The sequence below is a fragment of the Syngnathoides biaculeatus genome, chromosome 11 (genome assembly GCF_019802595.1).
Source record: "Syngnathoides biaculeatus isolate LvHL_M chromosome 11, ASM1980259v1, whole genome shotgun sequence".
Lineage (NCBI taxonomy): Eukaryota > Metazoa > Chordata > Actinopteri > Syngnathiformes > Syngnathidae > Syngnathoides > Syngnathoides biaculeatus.
Window position 1 is genome coordinate 29283605 of NC_084650.1, and position 12153 is coordinate 29295757.

Genomic DNA, 12153 nt, shown 5'->3' on the forward strand with positions numbered 1-12153 from the left:
CACGTTTATTGTATGCAGAGGTAGGGGATCGAGCAGGCAGTCCGGCGCAGCAGCGGTAGTTGGGACGTCGGGCAAGCAGGAGTCGGCGCACCGGGGAACAATCAAAGCATGCAGAAGTATCGAAGGAGTCAGGCTTACAAGGTTGGTCGGAGAACGGACGAAGGTCGGTACACACAGGTTCAATCAGGGATACCGGAGCACACGAATGGGACATGAAGATCATACGAACTGGCGCCGGCCAGTTGTAATCGCGGTCATATAAATCCACAGCATAATCAGGCTGCATGAGGCGCAGGTGTGCCCCTCCCAAACAGCGCACCCGCGCGGGCACCCGCACAGCTCATGCTGGAGCGGCATGACAGAACCTATCTAGGAATCCTAATAATATGTCTCAGAAGGGTCAGCCAAATTGGCAAATCTGCAAGGAGTCTTGCGCCCACGTGACAATCATGAGATGACGGTTCTTGCGCTCCACCGCTGATGTGCCGTCAACTAATGTGGAACCCATGGTAGGTATTAATTTTTAATTGGCAAGGTTTGTGATAAGTCTGTTCATGGGGACAACAATTTTAGAGCCCCTGACAGTTATGACATCAACATAACATCCATCAGTGATTCACAGAAGTGGTTTCGGTGTGAGTTATTTCTAGAATTCAGAAAGAGCCATACAAGTGCAGTACCTTCTTTCAAAGCACACATTGACGCGCAAGTTTCGAATGAAGACTCAGCATCAGGCACACCTTTTCACACCTCCATCCATGTTGGAGGAAAAAAGCGCAAAGAAAGAAAACAATGACACTATATGGTGCCTGGAATATCACACGACTACTAAATTGGCAGGTGCATTTTTGTTGTTGTTGTCGCCCACATGAAAAACACCACCAGTCATTCATCACGCCGGCGCAGTTTGAGCACACGGTGGACATTTATCATGTCTGTTAATACAAACACATTGCGTTCAAGTATGTGTGCCTCATGGAACAAACATAAAGCATTTGAATGTGCTGAGATAAAGGGGAATATAAATCTGTCTGACTGGATCCATGTGCAAATCCTTAAATGGTCTCTTGAAGAAATATTCCTTATGTGAAGGATATCATTATTCTTTATGTAGTCTTTCCAACACCTTAAACTGAGCTAGCTATTGTACAAGTGAAAAACATTTCTAGTGTCCTCCTTAGGTTTTTAGTGTTGCAAAGCAGGCTGGAAGCGCTATAAATCATGCTGGGAGCATGTAAATAGCATTCAAAGTGGGAGTTGTTCGTTTTATTATTTGCTAGTAATGCAATTCTGTTTTTCTGTGGTATGATATGTTTTATTTTGTTGTTGTTGCAAAAATATAGTACATATACATAGCTATATTAATATTCCATCCATTTGCAGGGGTTACATTCCTTACACCCTCGCGAAGAATGGAGGAAGACTGTAATGTAAAATTCTGTTTTTAAAAAAAATCGATCGTGGGTAACCTGCGATGCAGTGGGGGAACACTGTAATGTAACAAACAAAGCTCTGTGCTGCTCATCATTTCTTTGTCATATGAATTAAATCAATTAAACCAATGCTAGCATATTTGAAGATGGGAGTTTATTGCTGCAAGCCTTTTGGTATAAAGTTAATCCATTTTGCAAAATTAGATGCAAACTCAGGGAAATCTAGTCACAACCGTCCAAACGAATTTTGGGCAATGATCAACAATTGGCAATTGATCTTCGTACAGCTATCACTCCTTGTTCCCCACTGAATGTGGCACAATAAATGGAACTTCAAATTATAAATAAATCTGCATACCATACAATATGCTTAGCAATAGGAATCGATGAGTTTAACAATTCCAGTTCCATTATCAGTACTGCTGATCAATCTGATTCCTTGTTGATCCTCTTGTTGATTCTCGTTGGCCGAGGAAATGAAATAAGCAAAGGGTATATTACATTGTTGATGTGACTAGAGATGTCATTAGACCCCCACGGCCCTGGTATATGCTGATATCGTATTTTTCCTCAAAATCACATTCAATCAACACCATTTTTTTAGTCACATAGTTGGAAAGTTCAGAAATTCAGAACTTCTTGTGAGTGAAGTCATCACTCATACTGTAGGAATTGCGAAGTGGAATCATTAGCGATCCAACCAAACAATTCATAGGCATCAAATTACTGGGAAGCGGTTATCAAAATAAAGTTTTCGATTCCAATCCCTCTGTATTTCCAGTTTAAGTTGTCTTACTTTCAATTGCAACATGTCTCGCTTATTAAATCAAGTTCACTGAAAAATCCTCTTGCGTTTGCAGTGTAATCCAGCCAACCAAGCAACAAAAGGCGCCACTCATCTCGACTCACCTGGCAGGAATAAAAATGACCAAGGAAGGTCAGCATACGCAAGAGTTCTAATAGATTGAGATACTCCACGGTGACAAATATGACTCCATTCATCTTGGTCAGGCGGCATAGCATGACCACTGCCGTGAGGAACGACGCAGGAGCTGCACTAATTCCCTTGCCTTGGAATAGTCTTCTTTAACTTTACCAGAAGCAATCCATACCTCTCACCTCAGCGTCTGCTTGGGTCTCAGCGTGCATTCTTATTATCAGTGATGGAGCACGTCGTCCATTTCACTGAGAGGCAATGAGGTACGGCGCTCCTGATGATTCCATGTTGAGACGATGTGTGACTTGATTAAGAGCAGTTTGGGAACTCTGTGCAGTTAATTAATCATTACTGCATTTTGCGCGGTGAAGACTTGGAGAAAAGTTGATTAGGCAAAGGAGTCAAGTCAAACTGAATTGTTTTTAATTGGCAACCTCTGTAAGATAACATGCTGGCTTTTTATTTTTGTGTTGGGATTGCTTGCTCTATCCATCTATTTTCTTTAGCACATACCCTCACTCATGCTGCGCCTATCTTAGCTGACTTGGAGCAAGAGGCGGGGTACACCACGAGCTGGTCACCGCCTAGTCCCAGGGCACATAGAAACACAATTAATACCAATTCACACTCACAACTATGGAAAACTATGAGTGTATAGTTAATTTACCACACATGTTTTTAGAATGCGGGAGGAGACTGAACTGTCAGAGCTTTGCATTGCAGAACCTGCTCATTGGTTAAAAAATATGTTGGCTAATGGGTAAACATGAGCCTCTGCAAGATGCTTTGCGCACTTATGCTATATAAATGCTCTCCATCTAAAATTTGCTTTGAGAGGAGATCATCTTTCAAACAGACTGAAAGTTGGAGGATCAACACTGACGGTTCTTAAAGCCTCCATGACGAAAACTTTTGTTATATCTGAAGAAAAGAAAAATAACAAATTGTGAGAACCATGCATCACTGTGGCTGTGTTTTTTTGTTTTCATATACTTTTGTGTCGTTGCGGGCGGGCAGATGTGGCCAAAAAGCTCAACCTCGGTTTAATCAGTCAAATGTTTTCAAAGGCTTTAGATACTTGATGGTGGACAGCATGGGGATCAGCTGACCACCTCACACCATCCATCTTTAGTGGGAAGGTCTGTTTGCATGGACCAGTGGGTCTGTTTTATAATTCCTCTTGTTCAGTGAGGCTGGCACGCTTGTCGTCTGACAGCGAGGTGATGGCACACATTTGTTTAGCTAATGAATCCCTGGTGACATGCTTAATGCGTGACGGGCAGCAGGCAGGCTGCGCTTTCATCCGCTCAAGGAATCAACAACCCTCAGAAAGTTGGCTTCGCAGCTGGCAGGAGCTGCATCGCAATGCAAGTTCAAGGTTCCAGATGTGAGCAATTTATGACTGCAATAACAAAGTCTGGGATGGTTGTTGGAATAGAAGTGATGGGAGAACATTACTTGTGAGGGAAAAAATATATATAAAATAGAGAAAACATGATTTGGAAAAATCTTCAAATATCTACTGAACTCTGATTTGAAATCTTTTTTCTGATGAAATTGAATACGATACAGTATGCTGCACATATTTGTGGTTCATCGTTTTGTGCTATTTATGAAATGCCTAAAGCCGTTTTAAACGGAATTGGTCTCGAGGAAGATCATAATTTGGAATATATTTACAGAAAAAGCCAAGATAGATAATTATACATTTTGTGGAGGGCATATATTCCTCACTATTCGTGACGCGGCTTGATCCCAATTATTCTGTCGATTTTCAAGGTGGGGTACACCCTGAACTGGTTGTCACCCAATTGCAGGGCACATAGAGAGAGACAACAGTCGCACTCCCTGAGAAAGGTTGCGTCAGGAAGGGCATTTGGCGTAAAAATTGTGCCAAACATATATGTGCGTTCATCTGAGATGACACGCTGTGGCGACCCCGAAAGGGACAAGCCGAAAGAAACTTACTATTGAGAGAGACAACAGTCGCACTCACAGTCACGACTAAAGGCAATGTAGTATTCAATTAAGGCACATTTTTGGGATGCGGGAGAAAACCGCAGTGCTTGGAGAAAACCCACACAAGCACAGGGAGAACATGCAAACTCCACACAGGTCGGCCCAGGATTTGAACCCCGTGCCTCAGAACTGTGAGGCCAACGCATTACAGGAGCATCACCGTGCTGCCAGGAGAAATCTACACTCGATTATTTTCATACTAACGAATAGAGGGGAAGTCTCCTTTACAAGACAAAGAACCATTTGGTAATTTAAGTAAAAATGGATGTCATGAAGGTGGCAGGGTGGTTCGAGCGTTAACCTCACAGTTCGGAGGACTGGGGTTCAAATCCTGACCCGGCTGTGTGGAGTTGTTTGTTCTCCCTATTGCCTCAGTGGGTTTTCTCCGGATGCACCAGTTTCCTCCAATATCCCCAAAACATACATTAATTGGAGACTCAAAATTCCCCCTAGGTGAGTGCAAATGGTTGTTTTTCAATCTGCCCTGCTATTGGCTAGCAACCAGTTCAGGGTATTCCACATCTTCTGCCCAATAATAGCTGGGATGGGCTCCAGCACTCCCGTGACCCTTGTGAGGATAAGCGGCTCAGAAAATGGAGGGAGGGATGTCATACACCTCAAATAAAGTAGAACACACTCATCTCTCAGCAAATTAATGAAGAAAACAACCTTTATCAAGTACTGTATTTTATTTGTTTCAAGGGTCCAAGAAGAATTATATTGACAATTTTCCAACATCATAACATTTTCTATATACAGTAAGTAGAAAGAGAAGTTGTCCCCTATATAATTCAACTAAAGTAAAGTAAAAGTAATGACTCATTTGAACATAATCAGTTGAACATAACAGAGGTAATATGGGAGATATTTGCTCAGGAATACTTATTGGATTGAACAAGTGTTGTGTTGAAAATACTGTAAGTTTATTGGGTTCTGCTTGTAAAATGTAATGACAATATAGTGAATATTTTTAGTCAGTTATATTTTTACGACTGTATTAAGCAGCCAGAGACTTTCAGTGTTATACTGTACCTGTGGTAAGTTCCATTTCAGGTTCTATGGTTGTCATCATGTTACTGCTACCCTTCTGTGGTGGCATCCCAACAAATACAAAAGCGCTGAGCTAATGTCACAAGACAGTTGCTGCCCTCTTACGTATTGATGGTCACATTTTTCTATTATGGTGGAACTTTAAATTATACCAATTTTGGAGTGGTTGACTTCAGATGTTTCATTGTGTCATAATTAAGATTTTTTTTAAAGAGCCACAGTTGTCAAGAATATGCAGAAGTGATATTTGTTAAGTTTTTAATATGCACCTAATTAAGATGTCACTCACCTTGTGAGCATAACAATTTGGCATTTACTACAGAATATATTACAATATATTAATTGTATTATGATTAGAATGCATGCAACCACACCACGAGACTCTGGTGTCAGCAGCTATTTTATGAGAAATGGGCACAGCACCAGTTCGTTTTAAGGGAATGCTCACATTCTGTTGTATCCCAAAAAATTATGACATCTTAATTCCAGAAAATTCTGCAAAAGCACAATTAATAGCGTGTGTAAATGTTCTCTTCAGGCAATCAATGGTTTCCGACTTTTCAATCAGCTCTAATTGAACTTGTTGCACATTGCCATTAAAAAGCCAATGGTCTTTCTCTGTCGCTGACTGTTTTTTCCAGTGCAAGATATCATTTTGTCCCTACATAAACCTGATAACCCAACAGGCATGGTATAGCCAAAAAGATCATCATGGGCATTGGAACCTAAAAGGCTGTCTTTCAATGGTGATTTTGTTTATTAAAGAGAAAACATAGATATGTTACCTGGTCCTGTGCGAAAATGTAATTACCCCCCTTGTTAAATCGTTACTAAATTGTGGCCCATCACAATTTTCAGTGTTCTGACAAAATCAAGTTGGACAAAAAGTAAAAAAAAAAGCTGCAAAACTAATGACATGATCTAAAGAAATTTCAGAGAAGTTGAAATATTAAGTAATTGAGATCTATCAGTCTGGAAAGAGTTAGAAAAGCAATTTCTAAAGTTTGAGGATTCCGGCAACGCATAGGAAGAGCCATTATCCTCATATGTAGAAAACGGAACAGTGATGAACCTTCTAAGGAGTGGCTGGACAACAAAGATTACCCCAAGAGAACAGTAAGAGAAGAAGAGAAGGAGCCTACAAAGGAAGTCGGGACACCTTTTGAAGGTCTTCCAGTCTCACTTGCCTTACCTGAGGACAGTGCTCATGACACAACAATAAGCAAGAGACCAGCCAAAACTAGCTTCCATGGCAGCGTTCCAAAGTACTTCTGACGAAAAAGAACATAAAGGCTCCTCTCGCGTTTATAAATTAAAAATAACATCTGAATAATTCCCCAAGACTTTTGGGAGAATATTATATGGACAGAGAGGATGAAAGCTGAGTTTAATGGGGAAGGTTGTGTATCTGGCATAAATGGAACAACGCATTTCAGAAAAAGAACATCATACCAACAGTCAAACATGGTAATGGTAGTGTGATTGCCTTGGGCTGGTTTGCTCCTTCAGGTACAGTGCACTTGGGTTCTGCAGCAGGATAACGATCAAAACAAACCAAGTCAACTTCTGAATGGCTTGAAAAAACAATGTAAATGTTTTGGAATGGCCTACAGGTAGTCAAAGTCCAGACTTGAATCCTACTGAAATGCAGTGGCATGACTTAGTCAAAAACTTTCAATTTTTACTCAATTCAAACAATCCTCCAAGGAAAAATTGTACTAAATATCACCAAGGAGATGTGAAAGCCTAATTGCCAGTTAGAGAAAAAGCTTGATTATAGTTGTTTCTGCTGAGGATGGCCCAACCAGTTATTAGGGTTAGGGGGACATTAATATTTCATTTTTCATATTTTTCATCCATCCATCCATTTTCTGATCCTCACAAGAATTGCAGGAGCGCTGGAGCCTATCCCAGTTAACTTCAGGAAGCCATTCAATCGCAGGCACACATAAACAAACAACCATGTGCACTTAAAATCAGGGCAATTTGGATTCTCCAATTAATACATCATTTTGGGATGTGTGAGGAAACCGGAGTGCCCGTAGAAACCCCATGCAGGTATGAGGAGAACATGCAAACTCAACACAGGCGGGGTTGGGATTTGAACCCTAGTCCTTAGAACTGTGAGGCAGATACTCTAACCAGTCTTACCACAGAGCTGTCCATGTTTTCCATATTTATATACATCATATTGATGGGGCCATGACTATTTCACTTCTATTTCTGTTCATGAATATCTTAGCATCGTGGTATTTTGTGTCATGAGCAAGGCCTGGCCACTGGCATGAGGGGTGTGGCCAGGTCACTGCTCTGGGCGGTGCCACCTATGTCACCTGTCACAGCTGTTTCGCATTCAGCACTCTAATTGACTAGGCATCTAAGTTGGAGTTTTGTCACTTCCATTTGCCAGTTCGTTGCATTTACTGCACGTTGGATTCTCCACTACTGTGTGTCAGTCTAGTGTAGAGCTATCCTTGTCACCGCGAGCCTGTGCCCTTTTAGTTTGTCCACGTCTGTTCATGTTTTTTCGTTTGTCTCATAGTCATCAGATGTCGTTTCATGTTTTTGGACCTTGCTTCTAGCCTTGCGTATTATTTACTTCTGCCTTATTTTGGGCTGCCTTTTTGGTATCTACCTGTTTTAGAACAAAACCACTCTGAACATTATTCCGTTGCCTGAGAGTCCTGCATTTGGGTCTGTGTTGCTGGATCATGACAGAACGAACTGGCCAGAACAGGACCCAGCAGGGAAGACGCAGCATCACCGACCACGCCGTTGTGCACACTGCTTGCTTGCCTTCCAGCACTCCCAGCCTGAGGACCAAGCCTCTCCTATCCAGGTGGGATCCGTTATGTTGTCCTCGTCAACCTCGTCATCTGCACCACCCGTGTGGACTGATTATGTTGCGACGACGACCCGATCGTCACCACATATTTTTATGGACTCAGATGTTTCAGATTACGAGGAAGACCTAAATTTATATGACCAGCTGCCTGATTTGGACTGAATTTTCTCTCACAGTAATGAGTCTCAATCAGTTTGTTTCAAGGTCCCATGCTTCCATCCCCCGTGTGCCTTCGCCCTGTAATTCCAAATCCTCTTCCTCTAATCCTTTCTGGGCGACCCGCTTGGCCATCTATCCGGGTCCTCCGCGTGGATGCCAGAGGAGACGCCCAAGTAGGGTGCTGGCTTGTGCGTTCCACAGCTGTGCGACCAAGCCACAGTCGATATCCGCTCACGCTTCGCCGGCGACCAAGCCACAGCCGACCTCCGCCAACGCTTTGCCGACGACCCAGCCACAGCGGCATCCCGCTTCTGCTCCAGTAACAGCCAAGCTACGGCTGATGTCCATCCACATCTCGCCACCGGCCGAACCTCAGCCGACTTTCCCCAATGCTTCGCCGACAACCGAGCTGGCGGGCTCTAAGTCAACGATTTTTGAAATTGCAGATCTTATGGACGGGATTCAGTGGCAATTTGACAATCCCGTCCCGGAATAGCCACAGCTGGTTCAAGCCCATGTGATGGTGACGAACGACCCACTGCTGAGGCAAGCCCACGTCTCAGTGGCGACTGACCCGCTGCCGAGCCACGCTCATGTCGCGGTGTTGACACTCCTTGCCGAACCATGCTCAAGTCGTGGTAGCAACTGACACGCTGCCAAGCCAAGCTCACATCGTGGTGCCAACCCGGTTGCCACCGAGCCACGCCCACGCCTTGGTGGCGACTGATCCCTGGCCACTTGATGACCACGTCCACGCCTCGACGACGACCGATCCTTGGACGCCTGACGACCACGCTTCAGCAGCAACCGATCCTCGGCCGCTTGATGATCATGTTCACGCTTCATCGGCGACTGATCCTCGACCGTCCGATAACCTCGTTCACACCACGTTGTGACTGATCCTCGCCCGCCTGACGTTCATGCTTCATCGGTGACCAATCCTCGGCCACCCGATGACCACGTTCACGCCTCGCCGATGACCCCTCTGCGGCCGCCCTTCTCGGCGGTCTCAACCCCTCCATGGCCAGCCCGTCTGGGCAGTGATGACTCCTCGGCCGCCTCACATTCCTGTGCCGGCAGCGACAATAACTTCACGGTTGCCTCACGTTCTGGTGTTCTGCTCCAGCGACAGCCGAGCCCCAGCCAACGTCCATCCACATCTCACCGCCTACCAACCCTCAGCCGACTTCCCCCGACGCTTCGCCGACAACCGAGTTGGTGAGCTCTAAGTCGCCGATCTTTGAAATTGCGGATCTTATGGACGGGATTCAACGGCAATTAAACAATCTCGTCCTGGGATGGCCACAGCAGATTCAAGCCCATGCGGCAATGACGAACGACCTGCTGCCGAACCAAGCCCACGTCGTCGTGGCGACTGACCTGCTGCCGAGCCACATTCACCTCGTGATGGCGACACTCTCTGCCAAACGATGCTCACGTCGTGGTAGCAACTGACACGCTGCCAAGCCAAGCTCAAGTCGCGGTGGCGACCCAGGTGCCACCGAGCCACGCCCACACCTCAGTGGTAACTGATCCCTGGCCACTTGATTACTACGTCCACGCTATAATCAGGCTTGGGTGTGTTTTAGTTAAAATGAAGTCAACTTTCCAAAAAAATGTGATTAGCCACAGTTAATTCATGATTTTACCAAAGGGGCCATCTGAATTGTTTTTTCCCCCTCCATAATTAATGGTAAATTCACAAGTAATTGTTTGTATAGCTTTAATGTTATTTTACTCTGCTCATTAATGTTATGTTCCCCTCCATATATGTCTGCAAGTTCAAAGGTTTTCTTAGACAATAAGCGCATTCGTTGTTGCATCACTTGACTTACTTCACTGTGTTGAATTGACCAGTGCGAACATGATCATGAAATAAATATTTTTCTTTGAAATCACCAGTATATATTTTTTTCAGATAGAAAGAAACAAGCCTGAGGGCAATCCAGCGATCTGTAGGGATTCTCACCTCACTGCCTGATGAGAACTGGGAGAGCGCCTTACTCGCATTTGCTAATGATGTTTTTGTTTATTTGTGCCCAAATTAGTTTTCACAAATAATTGCTTCCACTAATTAAAGTAGTCCTGCTGCTCGCCAGATGTAACGTCGAGAAAATCTTTAAAGTACATGAACAAAGCATAACGGATGTTCACCCATGGTCTCTGCAGTCCACTTTATTCGCTAATCCTCGTCGTAAATGCAGGTGGAATTGTTTGGCATCGTGTTCCGTACGGATACTAAGCAGGGAGACCATGGTTATCATTTTCATTCATCCCCCTGCCGCTTCCAGCAAAGCATAAATAATTCATTGTTTCCAACGGACAACAATGAATACCAATCGTTTTATATTGCCCGGCCCCAGTCATCAAGGCTGACTTGGATGCCCAAGGTTCTTAACTTTACAGGAGCAAGTAAGTCAACAATATTAAACTGTTGACATCCAGGTGAGGCTTTTAAAATGAAGAAAGTGTGTGAAATCACACAAGTACAAGAAGACCCTGTCTTACACTGTAACTGTTTGAATGTTCACGGGCAAGACAGTGTGCAAAGTGATTTACAGTACAGTGGACCTTCCCCGGCTATTCCTGTATCCCTGCTCTAGAATTTTCAGTGTTTACATAACTGGTGGTTGTAATAGCAGGCCTATAAATGGATGGTTTGTCAAGAAGAGATCCTAGTTCAATAAAGTTGCCATGGATAGCATAACCTGTACTATGTCTAGCACTCTGATGGCTGTAAATCTTCTCAAATTGGTACTGAACTGCAGTCGGGGACAGAAAAAAAAAACCACCTTAAACATCTTATCAGGGAGCAATTTTCCAACAGGAATACTATACTTACAAAAAATTGCAACGCCTAAGCTGTCCATTTCTGATTGTCTTATGTCTCCAAAATGAAAGCTGAAATGAAAAACAAGGAAGTGCATTGTGACTTTCTTGACACACTTTCTGGATGGATGGAAAAAAATGAGTGTTGGCTGGATGCCAAATTGGGTATTCAATAATTCAATAATGAATACTTTATTGAACTTTGTTTCCGTATTATTAAGTTATCAGAAAAGAATGTTGCCTCTCAATCAAAATGATGGCTGAAAGGATCTCACTATGAATAAGTGGTAGAGCTGACTGCCATGATAACTGGTTTTCAGATTGTGAGACATGCCACCCGCTGTGGGGGGCATCAGAGGACTTTGGGGAAAATGCAGACACTGAAGAAAAATAAAGACAGAGATGGGTGGGCGGTATGGACAATTGCAGGATAGTCATTCAGAATGCTTGGTTGTGAGTGAGGGGTCAGTTGATCATGTGGATAGGGGTGGCTGGACGGAAGGATGGCTCAATGGATAGAATGAGGGATGGCAAGGTGAACTGTACACATAATGTCAGGCCACATATTGATTTGATATTCCTTCAAACCACTAAAGGCAGGTTATGCATCAATATTACTGGTGGGTTAATAATTAGGTGAGGCGATGATATATTAACTGCAAGGTAATCATTCACGGTGGATGGGTGGACGGTTATAGATGAAAAAAGATTAATGGCTGCGGATGGCTAAATGTTTGGGTGGGTGTTAGGCTTGATCATTCACTGAGAGAGTGTCCACACTGGGTGAGAATTAGGATGGATGGATGGATCGGTGAGTGGGTGCAATGATAGATGGACTACAGTATAACTGGAAGCTGGTAATTTCATGACTTTTACCCCCA

The 12153-nt window shown here is 43.7% G+C and overlaps 1 long non-coding RNA gene across 1 annotated transcript; it reads left to right on the plus strand.

Moving 5' to 3' along the window:
- The first annotated feature begins 317 nt into the window (after positions 1-317).
- LOC133508922 (uncharacterized) lies at positions 318-8838 on the plus strand. The gene is made up of 3 exons (XR_009797192.1): positions 318-509; positions 2294-2633; positions 8158-8838. It is a non-coding gene; the product is annotated as an uncharacterized LOC133508922 (long non-coding RNA).
- Positions 8839-12153: the final 3315 nt, after the last annotated feature.